This window comes from Scyliorhinus canicula, chromosome 20 (genome assembly GCF_902713615.1).
Source record: "Scyliorhinus canicula chromosome 20, sScyCan1.1, whole genome shotgun sequence".
Lineage (NCBI taxonomy): Eukaryota > Metazoa > Chordata > Chondrichthyes > Carcharhiniformes > Scyliorhinidae > Scyliorhinus > Scyliorhinus canicula.
This window is the reverse complement of record NC_052165.1, coordinates 54,012,171-54,033,383: the sequence shown is the minus strand read 5'-3', so window position 1 is coordinate 54,033,383 and position 21,213 is coordinate 54,012,171. Positions and strand designations below refer to the sequence as shown.

Here is a 21,213-nt window from a genome sequence, read left to right as displayed (position 1 = left end):
CCCAACATTACCCTCTCTCTCACCTGGACATCCAGCCCCAACATTACCCTAACACCTGGAAACCCAGCCCCAACATTACCATCTCTCTCACCTGGACCTCCGGCCCCAACATTACCCATTCACCTGGACACCCAGTCCCAACATTACCCCCTCTCTCTACTGGACATTCAGCCCAAACATTACCTTCTCACCTGGAAAGCCAGCCCCAATGTTATCCCCTCAACTGGACACCCAGCCCCAACATTACCCCCTCACCTGTGCATACAGCCACAACATTACCCTCTCTCTCACCTGGACACCCAGCCCCAACATTACCCTCTCTCGCACCTGGACCTCCAGCCCCAACATTAACCTCTCACCTGGACACCCAGCCCCAACATTACCCTCTCACCTGGACACCCAGCCCCAACATTACCCTCTCACCTGGAACCCAGCCCCAACATTACCCTCTCACCTGGACACCCAGCCCCAACATTATCCCCTCACCTGTGCATACAGCCACAACATTACCCTCTCCCTCACCTGGACTTCCAGCCTCAACATTAACCTCTCACCTGGACACCCAGCCCCAACATTACCCTCTCACCTGGACACCCAGCCCCAACATTACCCCCTCACCTGGACACTCAGCCCCAACATTACCCTCTCACCTGGACACCCAGCTAAACATTACATTCTCTCTCACCTGGACATCTAGCCTCAACATTACCCCCTCACCTGCACACCCAGTCCCAACATTACCCACTCTCACACCTGGACACCCAGCCCCACCATTAACCTCTCAAGTGGATATACAGCCCCAACATTACCCTCTCACCTGGACATCCAGCCCCAACATTACCATCTTACCTGGATATCCATCCCCAACCTTACCCCCTCACCTGGACACTCAGCCCCAACATTACCCTCTCTCTCACCTGGACACCCAGCCCCAACATTACCCTCTCACCTGGACACCCAGCCCCAACATTATCATCTCTCTCACCTGGATACCCAGCCCCAACATTACCCCCTCACCTGGACACCCAGCCACAACATTACCCCCTCACCTGGACACCCAGCGCCAATATTACCCTCTCTCTCACCTGGACACCCAGCCCCAGTATTACACTCTCTCTCACCTGGACACCCAGCCCCAACATTACCATCTCTCTCACCTGGACACCCAGCCCCAACATTACCCTCTCTCTCACCTGGACACCCAGCCCCAACATTACCATCTGTCCCACCTGGACACCCAGCCACAACATTACCCTCTCTCGCACCTGGACACCCAGCCCCAACATTACCCCCTCGCCTGGACACCCAGCCCCAACATTACCCCCTCACCTGGACACCCAGCCCCAACCTTACCCTCTCTCTCACCTGGACACCCAGCCCCAACATTACCCTCTCACCTGGACACCCAGCCCCAACATTACCATCTCTCTCACCTGGACACCCAGCCCCAACATTACCCCCTCACCTGGACATCCAGCCCCAACATTACCCTCTCACCTGGACACCCAGCCCCAACATAACCCCCTCACCTGGACACCCAGCCCCAACATTACCCTCTCACCTGGACACCCAGCCCCAACATTACCCCCTAACCTGGACATCCAGCCCCAACATTACCCCCTCACCTGGACACCCAGCCCTAACATTACCCTCTCACCTGGACACCCAGCCCCAACATTACCCTCTCTCTCACCTGGATACCCAGCCCCAACATTACCCTCTCACCTGGACACCCAGCCCCAACCTTACCCGCTCACCGGGACACCCAGCCCCAACCTTACCCCCTCACCGGCACATCGACCCCCAGCATTACCCTCTCACCTGGACATCCAGCCCCAACATTATCACCTCACCTGGACACCCAGCCCCAACATTACCCTCTCACCTGGACACCCAGCCCCAACATAACCCCCTCACCTGGACACCCAGCCCCAACATTACCCTCTCACCTGGACACCCAGCCCCAACATTACCCCCTCACCTGGACACCCAGCCCCAACATTACCGTCTCTCTCACCTGGATACCCAGCCCAACATTACCCCCTCACCTGGACACCCAGTCCCAACATTACCCTCTCTCTCACCTGGACACCCAGCCCCAACATTTCCCTCTCTCTCACCTGGAAATCCAGCCCCAACATTACCCTCACTCTCACCTGGACACCCAGCCCCAATATTACCATCTCTCTCACCTGGAAACCCAGCCCCAACATTACCCTCACTCTCACCTGGACATCCAGCCCCAACATTACCCTCTCTCTCACCTGGACACTCAGCCCCAACATTACCCTCTCACCTGGACACCCAGCCCCAACATTACCCTCTCACCTGGACACCCAGCCCCAACATTACCCACTCTCTCACCTGGACATCCAGCCCCAACATTACCCTCTCTCTCACCTGGACACTCAGCCCCAACATTACCCTCTCACCTGGACACCCAGCCCCAACATTACCCTCTCACCTGGACACCCAGCCCCAACATTACCCCCTCACCTGGACACAGCCCCAACATTACCCCCTCACCTGGACACCCAGCCCCAACATTACCCTCTCACCTCGACACCCAGCCCCAACATTACCCTCTCTCTCACCTGGACCTCCAGCCCCAACATTACCCTCTCACCTGGACACCCAGCCCCAACATTACCCTCTCACCTGGACACCCAGCCCCAATATTATCCTCTCTCTCACCTGGACACCCAGCCCCAACATTACCCATTCACCTGGACACCCAGTCCCAACATTACCCATTCACCTGGACACCCAGTCCCAACATTACCCTCTCACCTGGACACCCAGCCCTAACATTACCCTCTCTCTCACCTGGACACCCAGCCCCAATATTACCCTCTCTCTCACCTTGATATCCAGCCCAATATTACCCTCTCCCTCAGCTGGACACCCAGCCCCAACATTACCATCTCTCTCACCTTGATACCCAGCTCCAACATTACCCTCTCTCTCACCTGGACACCCAGCCCCAACATTACCCTCTCACCTGGACATCCAGCCCCAACATTACCCTCTCTCTCACCTGGACACCCAGTCCCAACATTACCATCTCTCTCACCTGGACACCCAGCCCCAACATTACCCTCTCACCTGGACATCCAGCCCCAATATTACCATCTCTCTCACCTTGATATCCAGCCCAACATTACCCTCTCACCTGGACACCCAGCCCAACATTACCCTCTCACCTGGACACCCAGCCCAACATTACCCTCTCTCTCACCTGGACACCCAGCCCAACATTACCCTCTCTCTCACCTGGACACCCAGCCCAACATTACCCTCTCTCTCACCTGGACACCCAGCCCCAATATTACCCACTCGTGCATACTTGTCACCCTCAAATTATTTTCTGCCTTAAAGGAAGACTAACACATCCCCAAGTTTAAAGATGACAAATAGCTCAAATGCTAAAAATATATTTTCACAATATATTTTTTGTATTTTCTACTCCCTGCAAAAGAAATAAAAAGACACATTGCACACAGGTGATTGAATGCCTAACCAAAGCCACACAAATCCATGATCCTGTCTTTTTGGTGATCGCACAGTTCTTTTTCTCCTTGCGTTTGACGTGAATCTGCTCGGCGGATGATTTGCAGATGCATTGTGGTTACTGACACGTTTTGAAAAAAGGCCACAGACCTGAAAAGTTAACTTGAATGCTCCTCTCTCCACAGATCCTGCCAGGCCTACTGAGCATTTCTGGATTTTTCTGCTTTTACCTCAGATATTCATCATCCGCTGCATTTTGCTTTAGTACAGGATTGCGGGATTTTAATTGCGGGATTTTATTCTCAACCCGTACATAGGGCAGTGGAACAGATTTACAACCCTGAAAACTTAAACAAGATTGCATTTTCTTTCTTTGGTGCCGTGGTTGTTGATTCCCCTTATAATCTCCATATATGTATTTTTCTTTAACTTTATCAATTGTGATTTAACTCCAAAAATTGTATTTCATATCAAATCATCAGTTTTCAAAATATTGAGCTTACGTCCTGGACGTGTTGCCACAGATCACACAATAAAACGGCCTCTACTGTTTGAAGAGAGGAAGCCGCCGCTCCTTAACTCCAGGCAATATAGAGGAAACACGTTGTGATTAAGGTGTGAAACTATAGTCATGTTGTCATTATGAACACTTGCTAACATCAAAGAGTTGACTTAAAAAAAGGACTAAAGACATTGAAAGACCTGTAAAGAGACGGGCAGGGGAGGCGACAGGGATTGTCTGATCAGAGCACATGTGCAACACCTTCAAATTGGCCAGAATGAAAGGGGAAAGTGACAATTTGTGCTCTGCCAGTGCATAAATAAAAATTCAAATGAACAATGTCTGTGCCCTAATGATTGTAGTACATTCTGCTCAGCGTGTTCCATGTATGTAGGTATGTGACAACATGTTGGAAGTTGGGTGGGAATTGCAGGCAACTGTTCCCCCACCATCATCGACTTCTAAAGTTTTACAGCACAGAAACTTTGGCATATTGTGTCTGCGCCAGACACCAAGCACCTATCTATTCTAACCCCATTTCCAGCCCTTCATCCGTAGCCTTGTATGGCGTTTCAAGTGCTCATCTGAATGATTTCTATATGTTTTGAGGGTTCCCGCCTCTACCACCCTTTTAGTTCCAGATTCCTACCACCCTCTGGGTAAAAAGGTTTTTCCTCCTTTCCCCTCTAAATCTCCTGCCCATTGTCTTAAATCTGTGCCCCCTGGTTATTGATCCCTCAACTAAGGGGAAACGGTAGCATTGTGGATAGCACAATTGCTTCACAGCTCCAGAGTCCCAGGTTCGATTCCGGCTTGGGTCACTGTCTGTGCGGAGTCTGCACATCCTCCCCGTGTGTGCGTGGGTTTCCTCCAGGTGCTCCGGTTTCCTCCCACAGTCCAAAGATGTGCAAGTTAGGTGGATTAGACATGATAAATTGCCCTTAGTGTTGGGTGGGGTTACTGGGTTATGGGGATAGGGTGGAGGTGTTAACCTTGGGTAGGGTGCTCATTCCAGGAGCCGGTGCAGACTCGATGGGCTGAATGGCCTCCTTCTGCATTGTAAATTCTATGATCTATCGACCCTTTCTATGTCCTTCATAACTTTGTACAGCTCAATCAATTGCCCTCTCAGCCTTCTCTAAGTAGAACAATCCCAGCCTATCCAGCTTCTCATCATAGCTGAAATGCTCCAGCTAAGGCAACATCATGGTGAATGTCCTCTGCACCCTTTCTAGTGCAATCACATCCTGCCTATAGAATGGTGACCGGGGGAAGCACGGTGGCACAGTGGTTAGCATTGCTGCCTATGGCGCTGAGGACCCGGGTTCGAATCCCGGCCCTGGGTCACTGTCCGTGAGGAGTTTGCACATTCTCCCCGTGTCTGCGTGGGTTTCACCCCCACAACCCAAAAGATGTGCAGGGTAGGTGGATTGGCTGCGCTAAATTGCCCCTTAATTGGAAAAAATAATTGGGTACTCTAAATTTTAAAAAAAAGAATGGTGACCGGAACTGCACACGCTACTCTAGCTGTGGCCTAACGAGCATTTTACACCGCCCCATCATAACCTCTTATAGTCTGTGCTTAATAAAGGCAAGTTGGCAGCTTGCTTCACAGCTCCAGGGTCCCAGGTTCGATTCCTGGCTTGGGTCACTGCCTGTGTGGAGTCTGCACGTTCGCCCTCTGTCTGCGTAGGTTTCCCCCCACAAGTCCCGAAAGACGTGCTGTTGGGTGAATTGGATATTCCGAATTCTTCCTCTGTGTACCCGAACAGGCGTCAGAATGTGGCGACTCGAGATTTTTCACAGTAACTTCATTGCAGTGTTAATGTAAGCCTACTTGTGACAATAAAGATTATTATTATAATTATATTATTATTTTCCCATTCGGAACCACTTTATGTACCTGTCATGCTGCCTTCTGGGTTCTTTGGGCATGCATCCCAAAGCCCCTCTTGTCCTCTCTACTTTGTTACGTGCTACTGGCCATTATGTATTCCTTTGCCTTGTTAGTCATCCCAAAATGCACCAGCTTACATTTTTCAGGGTTAAATTCATTTGCCACTGTTCTGCCCATCTGACCAGCCCATCTATATTGTCCTACAATCTAAGGCTTTTCTCCTCTTATTTACCACATCACCAATTTTTATGTAATCTGTGAATTTACTGATCATACCACACACATTCCCATTTTGATCATTTATGTGCACTACAAACAGCAAGGAACCCAACATTAATCTGTGCAGCGCACCACTGGAAAGAAGCTTAGTCACAACAAAACAACCTTCGACCAACACCCTCTGCCTCCTGCCACAATGCCAATTTTGGATCCAATTTGCCAAATTGCCCTGGATCCCATTAAAACACTTAAAAACATTGAGAAAATGTGCTTTTGGAATTACAGATTTATTTTTTAAAAAAATAATTTTTATTCAAGTTTTTCAATAACAAATTTTCTCCCCACAATATAAAACAAACAAGGCATGTTTCCACACCAACACAAGAAAATAACTCACCCCCCCCAAAATAAATAATAACAAAAAACCAACAGCAATACAAGAAAGAAGAAAATAACAACATAGCAAACCCACCGCCGCAAAAACAAACCCCCTAACCATCCCCAAACCACCCCCCCCTTCCCCCCCCCCGCAAGTTGCTGCTGAGACCGACCACTCTCTACCCCTTCGCCAGGAAGTCGAGAAAGGGCTGCCACTGCCGAAAGAACCCCTGTACCGACCCCCTCAGGGCAAACTTCATCCTCTCCAACTTGATGGACCCAGCCATGTCATTGATCCAGGCCTCCGAACTCGGGGGCCGTGTATCCCTCCACTGTAACAGAATCCTGCGCCAGGCTACTAGTGACGCAAAGGCCAGAATGCCGCCTCTCTCGCCTCCTGCACTCCCGGCTCCGAAGCTACCCCAAAGATCGCGAGCCCCCAGCCCGCTTAACCCTAGACCCGACCACTTCCGACAAAGTCCCCGCCACTCCCTTCCAAAACCTCTCCAAGGCCGGACAAGCGCAGAACATATGGGTGTGGTTCGCCGGGCCACCCGAACACCTCCCGCACCTGTCTTCCCCTCCGAAGAACCGGCTCATCCTGGCCCCTGTCATGTGCGCCCTATGCAGCACCTTCAGCTGAATTAGGCTGAGCCGTGCGCAAGAGGAGCAGGAATTCACCCTCTCCAGGGCTTCCGACCACGTTCCATCTTCAATCTCTTCCCCTAGCTCTTCCTCCCACTTCGCATTGAGCTCTTCTACTGAGGCCTCCTCCTCCTCCTGCATCAGCTGATAAATTGCCGAGATCTTTCCTTCACCGACCCACGTCCCCGAAAGCACCCTATCTTGCACCCCCCTTGGCGGCAGCCGCGGAAACTCCTGAGTAGGAGTTTACATATGAATATACGAACAAGGATTAGGAGTAGGCCATTCGGCCCCTCGGACCAGCTCTGCCATTTAATAAGATCATGGCTGATCTGATAGTAATCGCAAATCTGCCTGCTGCCTCATCTGGAAACTTAACAAATGCCTGACCTGCATATACCTAAAAGTGTTCCCGGGGGGAGGTTCCACTTCCCCACCAGCTCCCCCAGAGTCACGAACTTCCCATCCAGTAAGAGGTCCCCAAACTGTCTGATGCCTGTCCTGTGCCAACTCCCAAATCCCCCACCCGTTCTCCCCGGCGCAAAACGGCGATTGCCCCGTATCGGGGCCCAAACTGAGCCCTTCACTTCCCCCCTATGCCGCCTCCACTGTCCCCAGATTTTAAGGGATGCAACCAGCACCGGACTCGTAGAGTACTTTGCCAGGTGGAGTGGAAGTGGGGCCGTCACCAAAGCCTCCAGACTCGTACCCGCACGGAATTACAGATTTTTTAAGGGGCAGAAAGGTACAAACAAGTTTCTCACTATATTTCCCTTCAGTTAGATGTATACATTTGGTTAAATAATAGTCAATTTTATAGAAGAGAGCAAAGTGAGTAGGAGTTTACATATGAATATACGAACAAGGAGCAGGAGTAGGCCATTCGGCCCCTCGGACCAGCTCTGCCATTTAATAAGATCATGGTTGATCTGATAGTAATCTCAAATCTGCCTGCTGTCTACCCTGGAAAACCTATCACCCCCCTTGCTTACCAAGGATCTCGCTAGCCTTAAAAATATTCAAAGACTCCGCTTCCACTGCCTTTTGAGGAAGAGAGTTCCAAAGACTCACGACCCTCTGAGAAAACATTTCCCCTCATCTCTGTTTTTAATGGGTGACCCTCATTTCTAAACCGTGATCTCTAGATTCTCTTAGATTCTCCCACAAGAGGAAATATTCTCTCTGCATCCACCCTGTCAAGACCCCTCAGGATCTTATGTTTCAATAACGTTGTCTCATACTCTTTTAAACTCTAGTAGATACAAGCTTAGGCTGTCCAACCTTTTCTCATAAGACAACCTGCCCACTCCCGGTATTAGTCTGGTTAACCTTCTCTGAATTACTTCAAAACATTTATATCCTTCCTTAAATAAGGTGACCAATACTGTGCACGGTGCGCCAAATGTGGTCTCACTAGTGCTCTGTATAACTGAAGCATAACCTCCCTATTTTTGTATATAGTTCTCATCATCTATCTCCTTTAGAACCCTGGGGTGTAGTCCATCCGGTCCAGGTGATTTATCCACCTTCAGACATTTCAGTTTCCTCAGAACCTTCTCCTTAGTGATGGCAAATACACTCATCTGTGCCCCCTGATTCTGCTGGAGTTTTGGTATGCCCCTGGTGTCTTCCACCATGAAGACTGATGCAAAGTAACTATTCAGTTCCTCTGCCATTTCTTTGTTCCTATTACTACTACTTATCCAGCCTCATTTTCCGGTGGTCCAATGTCTATTCTTGTCTCTCTCTTACGCTTTATATATTGAAAGAAAAAACTTCATATCTTCTTTTATATTACTAGCTAGCTTACATTCATATTTCATCTTCTCCCATTTATTGCCTTTTTAGTTGTCCTCTCCTCACTTTTAAAGGATTCCAAATCATCTGGCTCCCCACTAAACCTTGCCACCTTGTATGCTTTTTCTTTTGATTTTATTCTGTCCTTGACTTCCCTCATCAGCCATGGATGCCTCGTCCTCCCCTTAACAAGTTTCCTCCTACTTGGGATGAATTTTGAACATTAAAAAAAAATTTACCCAATTCATTTTTTCCAAATAAGGGGCAATTTAGCGTGGCCAATCCACCTAGCTTGCACATTTTTGGGTTGTGGGGGTGAAACCCACGCAAACACGGGGAGAATGTGCAAACTCCACACAGACAGTGACCCAGAGCCGGGATCAAACCTGGGACCTCGGCACCATGAGACCGCAGTGCTAGCCCACTACGCCACTGTGCTGCCCGAATTTAAGAACATAAGAACTAGGAGCAGGAGTAGGTCACCTAGTCCCTCAAGCCCGCTCAGCCATTCAATAAAATCATGGCTGATCTTTTTGTGGAATCAGTTCCACTTACCCGCCCGCCCTCCGTGACCTTTTATTCCTTTACTGATCAAAAATCTACAAAACTTTGCCTTAAAAAACATTTAACGGGTTGCCTCAACTGTTTCACTGGGCAGGGAATTCCACAGATTCATGACCCTTTGGATGAAGAAGTTCCTCCTCAACTCAGTCCTAAATCTGCTCCCCCTTGTTTCGAGGCTATGCCCCCTAGTTCTAGTTTCACCCGCCAGTGGAAACAACTTCCCTGCTTCTATCCTATCTATTCCCTTCATAATTTTATATGTCTCTATAAGATCCTCCCTCATTCTTCTAAATTCCAATGAGTATTGTCCCAGTCTACTTTGTCTCTTCTCATAAGCTAATCCTCTAACTCCGAAATTAACCTAGTGAATCTCCTCTGCACACCTTCCAGAGCCAGTACATCCATTCTCAAGTAAGGAGATCAAAACTGTACACAGTACTCCAGGTGTGGCTTCACCAACACCTTACACAGTTGCAACATAATCTCCCTGTTTTTAAACTCCATCCTTCTAGCAATGAAGGACAAATTTCCATTTGTCTTCTGTTATGGGCCAGGGTTTAGAGAGCCCCAAAGTGTATCATGGATTTCACCTGACCCATAACTTTAATAGATTGTGCAATGCGGAGCACACAGCCCACTCAACAGGTGTGGTACAGCAGAAATGGAAAAGTATTTTTATTCTAGTATGTTTATTCTATGAACTCAAGTTAACCTTTTTAAAACATAAAATGAACATCTTAACAACCATTAATTCAAATACAACCCCCAAAGAATACAACACTAAGTAATCCTTAAGCTGTCCTTTTAACATCCATAAGACTTTTAAAAAGCCCTTAAACAGAAGCACATCAGGTTAAAGTCACTACTGAGAGCAGTTATTAGTTTTAAATCACCAAATGATCAATTTACAGTCCTTACATTACAGAGAGAGAGAGACTAATACCCCTTCTGGCTGTGACTGCAGCTATCCAACTCTGAAAACGAAACTAAAACACATCCTGCAGCAAACAGCCCAAAACAAAAGTAAAAAGCTGACAGACTGCCCAGCTCCACCCACACTCTGACATCACTGATAAACACCCATTCTTAAAGGTACATTTCTTAAACAGCCATTTCTTAAAGGTACTCTCACATGACACCTCCCCCCAAGAAAAAAAAATAAGCCATCAACTTCAAGGTGGTTTAATTTTTCACCCCTTCACTATCCTTTAAGAAATGCACACAGCAAATATCCTTTCTCGTTTCAAAAAAACAACAAATGCAAACAGGTATAATATAGTCCATTTTTTTTTCGTTCTTCTTCCTCGAAATCCTTCTCGATTGACAGTCTCTTTGAACAAGAAGGTCTCTGCACGATTCATCCATTTCTCTACTCCTCGGCATTTCTCTTTTAAATCAGATACTTTATTTTAATCTGATCACAGAATCCCTTATAATTCACCAGCACAAGAGCATTGGTTATCACATCTTTCAGGCAGTCAAATGCCTGTTGACACTCCGCTGTCCACTGGAATTCATTACGCTTCTTGAGCAAGTCCGTCAGTGTCGAGGGTATCGTAAACTCCCCGGTAACTTTTGTTTTCACATCCCGTGGGACCATTCGACCCTGTTCAATTGTATGGCCAAGGAAAGTGACTTGGGCTTTTCCAAATTCACTTTTGGCTTTGTTTACCATCAAACCAGCCTCCTGAAGTTGATCGAATAACTCCATCAGATGTTTTAAATGTTCTTTCCATGTCTGGCTGAAAGTTACCAGATCGTCGATGTATACCGCACAATTCGGTAATCATCAAACAACTTTGTTAGTTAACCATTGAAATGTGGCTGGGGCGTTTTTCATGCAAAATGGCATAACTTTGAATCCTGATAGCCACGATGTGGAGATGCCGGCGTTGGACTGGGGTGAGCACAGTAAGACGTCTTACAACTCCTTCCTGAGGAAGGAGCAGTGCTCCGAAAGCTAGTGTTTTAAACAAACATGTTGGACATTAACCTGGTGTTGTAAGACTTCTTACTTTGAATTCTGGATCACTGCTACACAAATATTGAACATGCCTACCACTCTATTGCCCGCCCACATTTTGGCAAATCTGACCACAAGGCTGTGCTCCTGCTCCCTGCTTATAAGCAAAACTGAAGCGGGAGAATACGTCAAAGAAAGTTGTGCATTGTTGGTGTGAGGAATCGGATGATCTCCTACGGGACTGCTTAGAGTCAGTGGACTGGTCAGTATTTAAAAACTCTGCGACCAGCCTGAACGAGTACGCCACTACAGTCACTGACTTCATTAGTCAGTGTGTAGAAGACTGTGTGCCAAAGAAGCAAATCCGCATGTTTCCCAACCAGAAACCATGGATGAACAGGGATATCCACTGCTTGCTGAAGTCTAGGTCTGAAGCGTTCAAGTCAGGCGACCCTGACATCTACAAGAAAGCCAGATATGATCTAAAGAAATCCATCAAAGATGCCAAAAGACAGTACCGGACCAAGCTCGAGTCCCAGGCTAGTCACATGGATCCCCGCCGTCTATGGCAAGGTCTGCAAGACATAATAGGCTACAAGATGAAGGCATGTAAAATCGTCGGCTCCAACGCACCCCTCCCTGATGAGCTTGATGCACTCTATGCCCGCTTTGAGCAAAAGATCAGTGACAGCGAGCCCTCCACTCCAGAAGCCGCGGATGAACTTGTATCTGAGATCACCACTGCAGACGTCAGAGCAGCCTTCTCGAAGGTCAATCCACGGAAAGCCACTGGCCCGGATGGGGTAACCGGACGAGCACTCAGGTCTTGCACGGATCAGCTGGTGGGGGTATTCGCAGACATCTTCAACCTCTCTTTACAACAATCTGAGGTTCCTATCTGCTTCAAGAAGATGACAATCATCCCTGTACCAAAAAAAAGTCAAATAGCATGCCTTAATGACTATCGTCCAGTGGCTCTGACATCCATCACCATGAAGTGCTTCGAAAGGTTAGTCATGGCAAAAATCAACTCCAGCCTCCCTTGATCCACTACAGTTTGCCTACCACTGCAACAGGTCCACAGCAGACGCCATCTCCATGGCACTGCACTCTACCCTGGAACATCTAGATAACAAAGACACCTATGTCAGACTCCTATTTATCGACTACAGCTCAGCCTTCAACACCATCATTCCTGTGAAACTCATCTCCAAACTCCATGGCCTTGGCCTCGGCTCCTCCCTCTGCGACTGGATCCTGAACTTTCTAACCCACAGACCACAATCAGTAAAGATAGGCAACAACACCTCCTCCACGATCATCCTCAACACCGGTGTCCCATAAGCTGTGTCCTCAGCCCCCTACTCCTTATACACCTATGACTGTGTGGCCAAATTCCCCTCCAACTCGGTTTTCAAATTTGCTGATCATAGCACCGTAGTGGGTCGGATTTCAACAATGATGAGACAGAGTATAGGAATGAGATACAGAATCTGGTGAACTGGTGCGACGACAATAATCTCTCCCTCAATGTCAACAAAACGAAGGCGATTGTCATCGACTTCAGGAAGCGCAGTGGAGAACTTGCCCCTCTCTACATCAATGGGAACTAAGTAAAAGGGCCGAGAGCTTCAAGTTTTTAGGTATACAGCCTGTCTTGGTCCCCCCATGCCGACACTATAGTTAAGAAAGCCCACAAACGACTCTACTTTCTCAGAAGACTGAGGAAATTTGGCATGTCAGCTACGACCCTCACCAACTTCTCCAGATGCACCATAGAAAGCATTCTTTCTGGTTGTATCACAGCTTGGTATGGATCCTGCTCTACCCAAGACCGCAGGAAACTACAAAAGGTTGTGAATATAGCCCAGTCCATCACGCAAACCAGCCTCCCATCCATTGACTCTATCTATAATTCCCACTGTCTCAGAAAGGCAGCCAGCATAATTAAGGTCCCCAAGCACCCCGGACATACTCTCTTCCACCTCCTTCCGTCAGGAAAAAATACCAAAGTTTGAGGTCACGTACCAACCAACTCAAGAACAGCTTCTTCCCTACTGCCATCAGACTATTGAATGGACCTACCTCGTATTAAGTTGAACTTTTCTCTCCACCTTGCTATAACTGTAACATATTCTGCAGTCTCTCCTTCCTTCCTTATGTACGGTATGCATTGTTTGTACAGCATGCAAGAAACAATACTTTTCACTGTATACTAATACATGTGACAATAATAAATCAAATCAAATCAAATCAAAATTGGTATGTACCATCTGGAGTCACAAAAGCTGAAATATCCTTCGCCCTTTCGGATAAAGGTTCCTGCCAGTAACCTTTAAGTAAATCCAGTTTAGAAATAAAGGCTGATTGTCCCACTTTCTCTATGCAATCCTCCAAACGTGGGATAGGATAAGAGTACGTTCTTGTAACTGCATTAACCTTTCTATAGTCCACCCACAACCGTTGGGTACCGTCTGGTTTAGGTACCATCACTATGGGTGAGCTCCATTGGCTGCAACCCACTTCAATTATGCCATTTTTAAGCTACTCTCAATATCTTTGTTAACTTGTGCCAGTTTTATATGGATGTTGTTTGATTGGAACAGCATTTCCCACATCTACATCATGTGTAGACATTTTTGTACTTCCCAATTTATCTCTGTAAACTTGCCCATGTGATATCAATAACTCTTTCAGGTCAGTCCATTTTTCCTCTGGAAGGTAATTCAACAATTTATCCCAATTCTTAAGAACATCCTCATTTTCCAATTTAATTTGAGGTAGGTTAAATTCACAGTCATCTGGATTTGGTTCGTCACTTTGAGTTAGAATCATTAAAATCTCCTTTTTTTCTCTCTCCTTCCATTTCAAAGTACCTTTGAAGCATATTCACATGACACACTCGGTGAGTCTTCCTTCTATCTGGTGTTTTCACCACATAATTCACCTCACTTAATTTCCTTTCAATCTGATACGGTCCACAAAACCTCGCTTTTAAAGGTTAACAATACTAAAACTTTATCTCCACTGGCAAAACTACAAACTTTGGGGCAGCATGGTAGCACAGTGGATTAGCCCTGTTGCCTCACTGCGCCGAGGTCCCAGGTTCAATCCTGGCTCTGGGTCACTGTTCGTGTGGAGTTTGCACATTCTTCCCGTGTTTGCGTGGGTTTCGGCCCCACAACCCTAAAGATATGCAGAGTAGATGAATTAGCCACGCTAAATTGCCCCTCAATTGAAAAAAAAAATGAATTGGGTACTCTAAATTTATTTTAAAGAACTACAAACTTGGATTTCTTGTCCGCTACTAGTTTCATCACATTTTGTGCAACTTTTAAATGTTGTCTAGCCAATTCACCAGCTCTATTTAATCGTTCTATAAAATTTGACACGTAATCCAATAATGTAATTTCCGATTTCTCACTCACCAATTTTTCCTCAATCAGTTTAAGTGGTCCTCTTACCTCATGACAAAAAATTAATTCAAAAGGACTGAATTTGGCTGACTCATTAGGTGCATCCCTAATTGCAAACAATACGAATGGAATTCCTCTATCCCAATCTTCTGGATAATCGTGACAATAAGCCCTCAACATTGTCTTGAATGTCTGATGTCACCATTCTAACGCTCCCTGTGATTCTGGATGGTTCGCAGTTGATTTAAATTGTTTTATTCCTAAACTATCCATAACTTCTTTGAATAACCTTGAAGTAAAATTTGATCCGATTGTATTTCTGTGGGTAGTCCATATCTCGTAAATAATTTAAGTAACTCCTCCACAATCTTTTTAGCTGTAATATTACGTACTGGAATGGCCTCTGGAAATCTAGTAGACACATACATTATACTCAAAAGATATTGATTCCCACTTTTTGTTTTAGGAAGCGGTCCTAGGAAATTTGGACCATTGTAAAAGGTTCCTCAAATGCTGGAATGGGTATTCAGGGCACTGGTTTTATCACTGCTTGAGGTTTCCCTATCACTTGACACGTGTGACATGATTGACAAAATTTAACTACATCTTTATGAAGTCCAGGCCAATAAAAATGTTTTTGTATTTTAGCTTGAGTTTTCCTTATTCCCAAATGACCTCCCACTGGTACCTCATGTGCAACTCGCAACACCTCCTTTCTATACCCTACCGGCAATACTACTTCATAAACTTCTGCCCACTTTTCATCCGCCTGCATATGTAAAGGTCTCCATGTTCTCATCAAGACATCACTTTTACGGTAATAACATGCAGATTCCTCTTCCGTATATGCTTTCTGATACATCCGTTTTATTTCTCTATCTTTCTGTTGTAACTCCGCCAATTTTACTGAACTAAAAATATCTGCCTTATCCTCTACCTGTTCTTGTTCCTTATCAACCATCTGATCAAAAATCATTTCTGACAATTGCACTTCAACGTCATCTTCACTCTTTGACTTCTCCTCTTGTCTTAACCTGTGACTTTGCGACCTTGTTACTACACAATCCAGAAAAATCCCAGGATATTTGTCCTTCAACACTTCAGTTGTTTGATTTTCCACTGGCTTATCAACTACAGTAGGCATCACTCACACCTGCGATCCAGCTATATCATTACCCAAGATAAACTGTATTCCTGGACAAGATAGTTTATCTATTACTCCTACTACCACTTCACCACTCTTCATTGGACTTTCCAACCTTACCTTATATAATGGAACACTACTCCTGTCACCCTGAATTCCACATATTACCACCTTTTCTGGCAACATTCTTCCCAAACTACATAACTCCTCATCTCTTACCATTAAAGATTGACTAGCTCCCGTATCTCTTAAAACTGTGACTCCTTTACCTGCTCCTCCTGATACACATGAGTAGACTTTACCCACACAAGTAAATTCTTTAAAGAGATCTGGCACCTTCTAATTAATCACCTCTTAATCAGGCTGTACAATATTTTGCACCTCCTTTGCTTCACTTGGGCTTTCCTTTATCATTTTAACAAACCCCACTGTCTTATCCTATTTTACCACATCAGTCTTCCCAGTGCTTTTCTTCAACCACCAACACTGTGACTTTACATGGCCTAGTTTATTACAGGGAAAACATTTGAAACTTTTCATGTTTCTTCCACCCTCCTGGATTTCTTTTTTAATCTGAGGTACACTCTCCTTCTAATCTCCCATCAGATCACCTTTACCTTTACAACTTGAGTATTTCTCATGTCCCCAGTTTCTATCCCTCACAGGCTGAAACTGATGTCGGAAACCAAGCTTTGATTTATGAACTAATTCATTATCATCTGCCATTTCTGTTGCTAATCTCACAGTTTTAACCCTCTGCTCTTCCACATGAGTTCTCACTTCATCAGGAATTGAATTTTTTAACTCCTCCAAAAGTATAATTTCTCTGAGAGCTTAATACTTTTGGTCTATTTTCAAAGTCCTTATTCACCTATCAAAATTACTCTGTTTGAGCCTTTCAAACTCCATGTATGTTTGACCAAATTCTTTCCTTAAATTTCTAAACCTTTGTAGGCTTCAGGCACTAGTTCATATGCACTGAAGATAGATTTTTTTCACCTCCTCATACGTCCCAGATACCTCCCCCGGTAGTGATGCAAACACTTCACTAGCCCTACCTACCAGCTTTGTTTGAATCAGTAATACCCACATGTCCTGTGGCCATCTCATTTGTTTAGCTACCTTCTCAAATGAAATGAAAAAGGCTTTACCTCCTCATAAAACCTTGGCAATGCTTGGACATATTTAAATAGATTCCCACCAAGCCTTCGACTTTGATGCTCTTTCTCACTATCCCCATCATTACCATCCAACTGTATGTTTCCCTTTACGTCTGCCAATTTTAACTGACAGTCATGTTCCATGATCATTTTCTGAAGTTCAAACTCTCTCTCTTTATCTTTTTCCCTGATCTGTATCTCCCTTTCTCTTTCTTTTTGTTCCGCCAGGGCTGTTCTGTATTTTCTCCCTTCTTCTCTCTCCTTTTCTTTGTCCTCTCTATCTTTCTTTTTCCTCTCTATCTCTTTCTTTTTCCTCTCTTTCGTATTCAAGCTGCTTTAATTCTTTCTCTTTGTTTAATTTGTAACTGAATTTTTGCCATTTCCAATGAGTCAAACTGTAGCTCAGGCAACTTTAAATGCTTAGTCACTGCCATAATTACCTAATTTTTTCGCATTTTGTCAGGTAATGTTAACTGCAATGTTTTTGCAAATCTAACAGTCTGCTTTTAGTCTCTGTCCGTAAGGTACTGCGTGTGACCGTCTCCACCCCAAAAAACTTCAGAGCCTCTGAAAGAGCCATTGTCCACAACACACTCCCTACGTAAACTGAAATACCACACCTGAGAAGCAACCACAATATGCTCACCCCTTACTGTCTTTAAGTTCACTAAGCCAATCCAGTAGATAGACTTTTATCCCCCTCGAGCCCCCAATTTGTTATGGGCCAGGTTTTAGAGAGCCCCAAAGTGTATCATGAAGTTCACCTGACCCACAACTTTTACTAGATTGTGGTATGGGGAGCACACAGCCCACTCTACAGGTGTGGTACAGCAGAAATGGAAAGTAATTTTTTAAAGCAAAACAATGTTTATTCTGTGAACTCAAGTTAACCATTTTAAAACATACAGTGAACATCTTAGCAACATTAATTCAAAAACAACCCCCAAAGAATACAACACTAAGTAAACCGTAAGCTGTCCTTTTAACATCCATAAGAGTTTTTTAAAAAACCCTTTAAACAGAAGCACATCAGGTTAAAGTCACTCCTGAGAGCAGCAGACTAATACCCCTGAGAGAGAGACTAATACCCCTTCTATCTGTGACTGCAGCTTTCCGGCTCCGAAAACGAAACTAAAACACATCCTGCAGCAAACAGCCTAAAACAAAAGTAAAAAAACTGACAGACAGCCCAGCTCCACCCACACTCTGACATTACTGATAAACACCCATTTCTTAAAGGTACATTTCTTAAATAGCCATTTCTTAAAGGTACTCTCACATGACACTTCTTAATTACTTGCTGCATCTGCAAACCTACATTATGCGAATCATGCACAAGGACACCCAGGTCCCTGTGCACAGCAGTATGCTGCAATATTTTTGCATTTAAATAATAGTCCATTCTGTTGTTATTCCTACCAAAATGGATGACCTCACATTTATCAACATTGAACTCCATCTGCCAGACCCTTGCACACTCACATAAACTATCTATATCCCTCCGCAGACTTTCAGTGTCTTATGCACACTTGGCTCTACCACTCATCTTAGTACCATTTGCAAACTTTGACACATTGCACTTGGTCCCCAATTCCAGATCATCTATGTAAATTGTAAACCATTGCGGTACCAAAACCGATCCATAAGGCACACCTCTAGCTACTGATCACCTGTAACTGGAAAAACACCCATTTATCCCCACTCTTTGCTTTCTGTCAGTTAACCCATCCTCTATCCATGCTAATACATTACCCGTAATGCCATGCACCTTTATCTTATGAAGCAGCCTTTTATGCAAAACCTTGTCTAATGCCTTCTGGAAATCCAATTTCTGTTGTGCCTCCCGAATAACCCCCAAAAACCCCTGCCATTGCTGTTCCACTGTCTTCCCTGCTAGGCTCCCCTTCCAATCAACTGTGGCCAGTCCTCCCTCATGTCTTTGTAGTTACCTTTATTTAATTGTAATACCGTTACATCTGATTGCAGCTTCTCCCTCTCAAACTGCAGGGTAAATTCTGTCATATTGTGGTCACTGCTCCCTGAGGATTCCTTCACCTTAAATTCCCTAATCAAATCTGCCTCATTACACATCACCAAATCCAGAATAGCCTGTTCCCTGGTGGGCTCTTTCACAAGCTGCTCCAAAAAAACATCTCTTAGACATTCCACAGATACCTGTTCTTGGGACAAATCTGATTTTTTAATATTGCGTTTTTACATCTTGCGAACCTGAAGAAGACAAATTTATGTCTACTCTACTTCCTGAAAGCCAGCCGATCTTCTATCCTTGCCACTATGTTACCCACCCCCCCCATTCCATGAGCTTTTATTTTCCACAATAATCTTTGATGAGTTTACATAAGCAAATGCTGATTGCAAAGGAAAATACCCTCCGGTTAATTTCAAGAATGATTCAGGTGCTTTATTCAAGCCTTATGTTTTATTTTTACTTTAATGAATAGACATTTTCTCCCTCTACTTCCTCTGCCCATTGGGAGAAGATGTCAAATGTCTGTCCAGCTGTCATATGAGTAGCTGTAAGAAGCAACCACCGCAAATCATCAATGTTATATTTTTTGAAGTTGTCACTGTTAATAAACTTCAATGGGAATATATAATAGACTGCCCCCTTTGGGTTGTCCTGGAGAGGCATCTTCTCCAACTTCAAGATTTTTTTGAGGCATCAACATCTCATCTATTGGCTGGAGAGCCAACAAGAGGATTCTGCCCTCAGAGTTGACTAACTCATGTTTAATAATACTGATAATTTTACACTTGACAATTTTATACAGAAACCTTTTCAAACAAAGTTATTTGGAAACAATAGTTCTCTAATCTCACTATTCCTTCCTTCCTAAATTAGGATATGTGTTCCACTTTTGTTTGGAAAGCTGCTTCATCAATAACCATCCTTCCACCATCAGGTCAGAAGTGGGGATGTTTGCTGATGTTGTACAATGTTGAGCACCATTCGCAGACTACTCAGATACTGAAACAGTTCATGTCCAAGTGCAACAAAACCTGGACAATATCCAGGCTTGGGCTAACAAGTGACAAGTAACATTTGCACTATCAACATCCTGGGGTTGCTATTGATCAGACACTGAACTGGACTGGCCGTATAAATACTGTGGCTGCAGGAGTAAATCAGGTGCTAACAATCCTATGGTGTGTAACTCACATCCTTACTCTCCAGAGCTTGTCCACCATCTACAAGGCACAGATCAGGAGTGTGGTGGAATAGTCTCCGCTTGCCTGGATAAATGCAGCTCCAACAAACTCAAGAAGCTCGACACCATCCAGGAAAAAGCAGTCCTCTTGATTGGAACTCCATCCACAGACAATCGCTCCCTCCACCACTGACACTGTGGCAGGTGTGTACACCATCTACAAGATGCACCGCAGAAGTCACCAAGCCTCCTGAGACAGCACGTTCCAAACCTGCAACCACTACCATCCAGAAGAACAAGGGCAACAGACACATGGGAATACCGCAAAGCCTTCACCATCCTGACTTAGAAATGTATCGCTGTTCCTTCACTGTCGCTGGGTCAAAACGTCTTCCCTAACAGCAGTGCAGTAGTTCAAGAAGGCAGCTCACCACTGCCTTCTCTTTTTTTTATAAATTTAGATATAAATTTCCAATTAAGGGGCAATTTAGCGTGGCCAGTCCATCTAACCTAATGTGCAAACTCCACATGGACTGTGACCCAGGGCCACGATCAAACCCAGGTCCTCAGCACCATAGGCAGAAGTGCTAACCACTGCGCCACCTGCCGCCCTACCTCCACCACCTTCTCAAGGGGGCAATTAGGGATGGGCAACAAATGCTAGCCTAACCAGTGATGCCTGTGGTGATCACAAGTTAACCAGATGCAACACAACAGAGCAACCACTAGAGGGAGCACGGGAGAGCCATATAAATAGATCAGGACAGGAAGTGAGGACACACTTCACTAAGGGCAGAACTTGGAGCAACACAGATACAACACTCCACAGCAGGCGGGCTGGTAAGCAG

At 45.4% G+C, this 21,213-nt stretch overlaps 1 protein-coding gene across 3 annotated transcripts in view; it reads left to right on the top strand.

The window, feature by feature from the left end:
* The window catches only part of wnt5b (wingless-type MMTV integration site family, member 5b), a 186,235-nt gene that overhangs the window by 105,331 nt on the left and 59,691 nt on the right, over window positions 1–21,213 (top strand). The gene's annotated exons all lie outside the window — the stretch shown is intronic.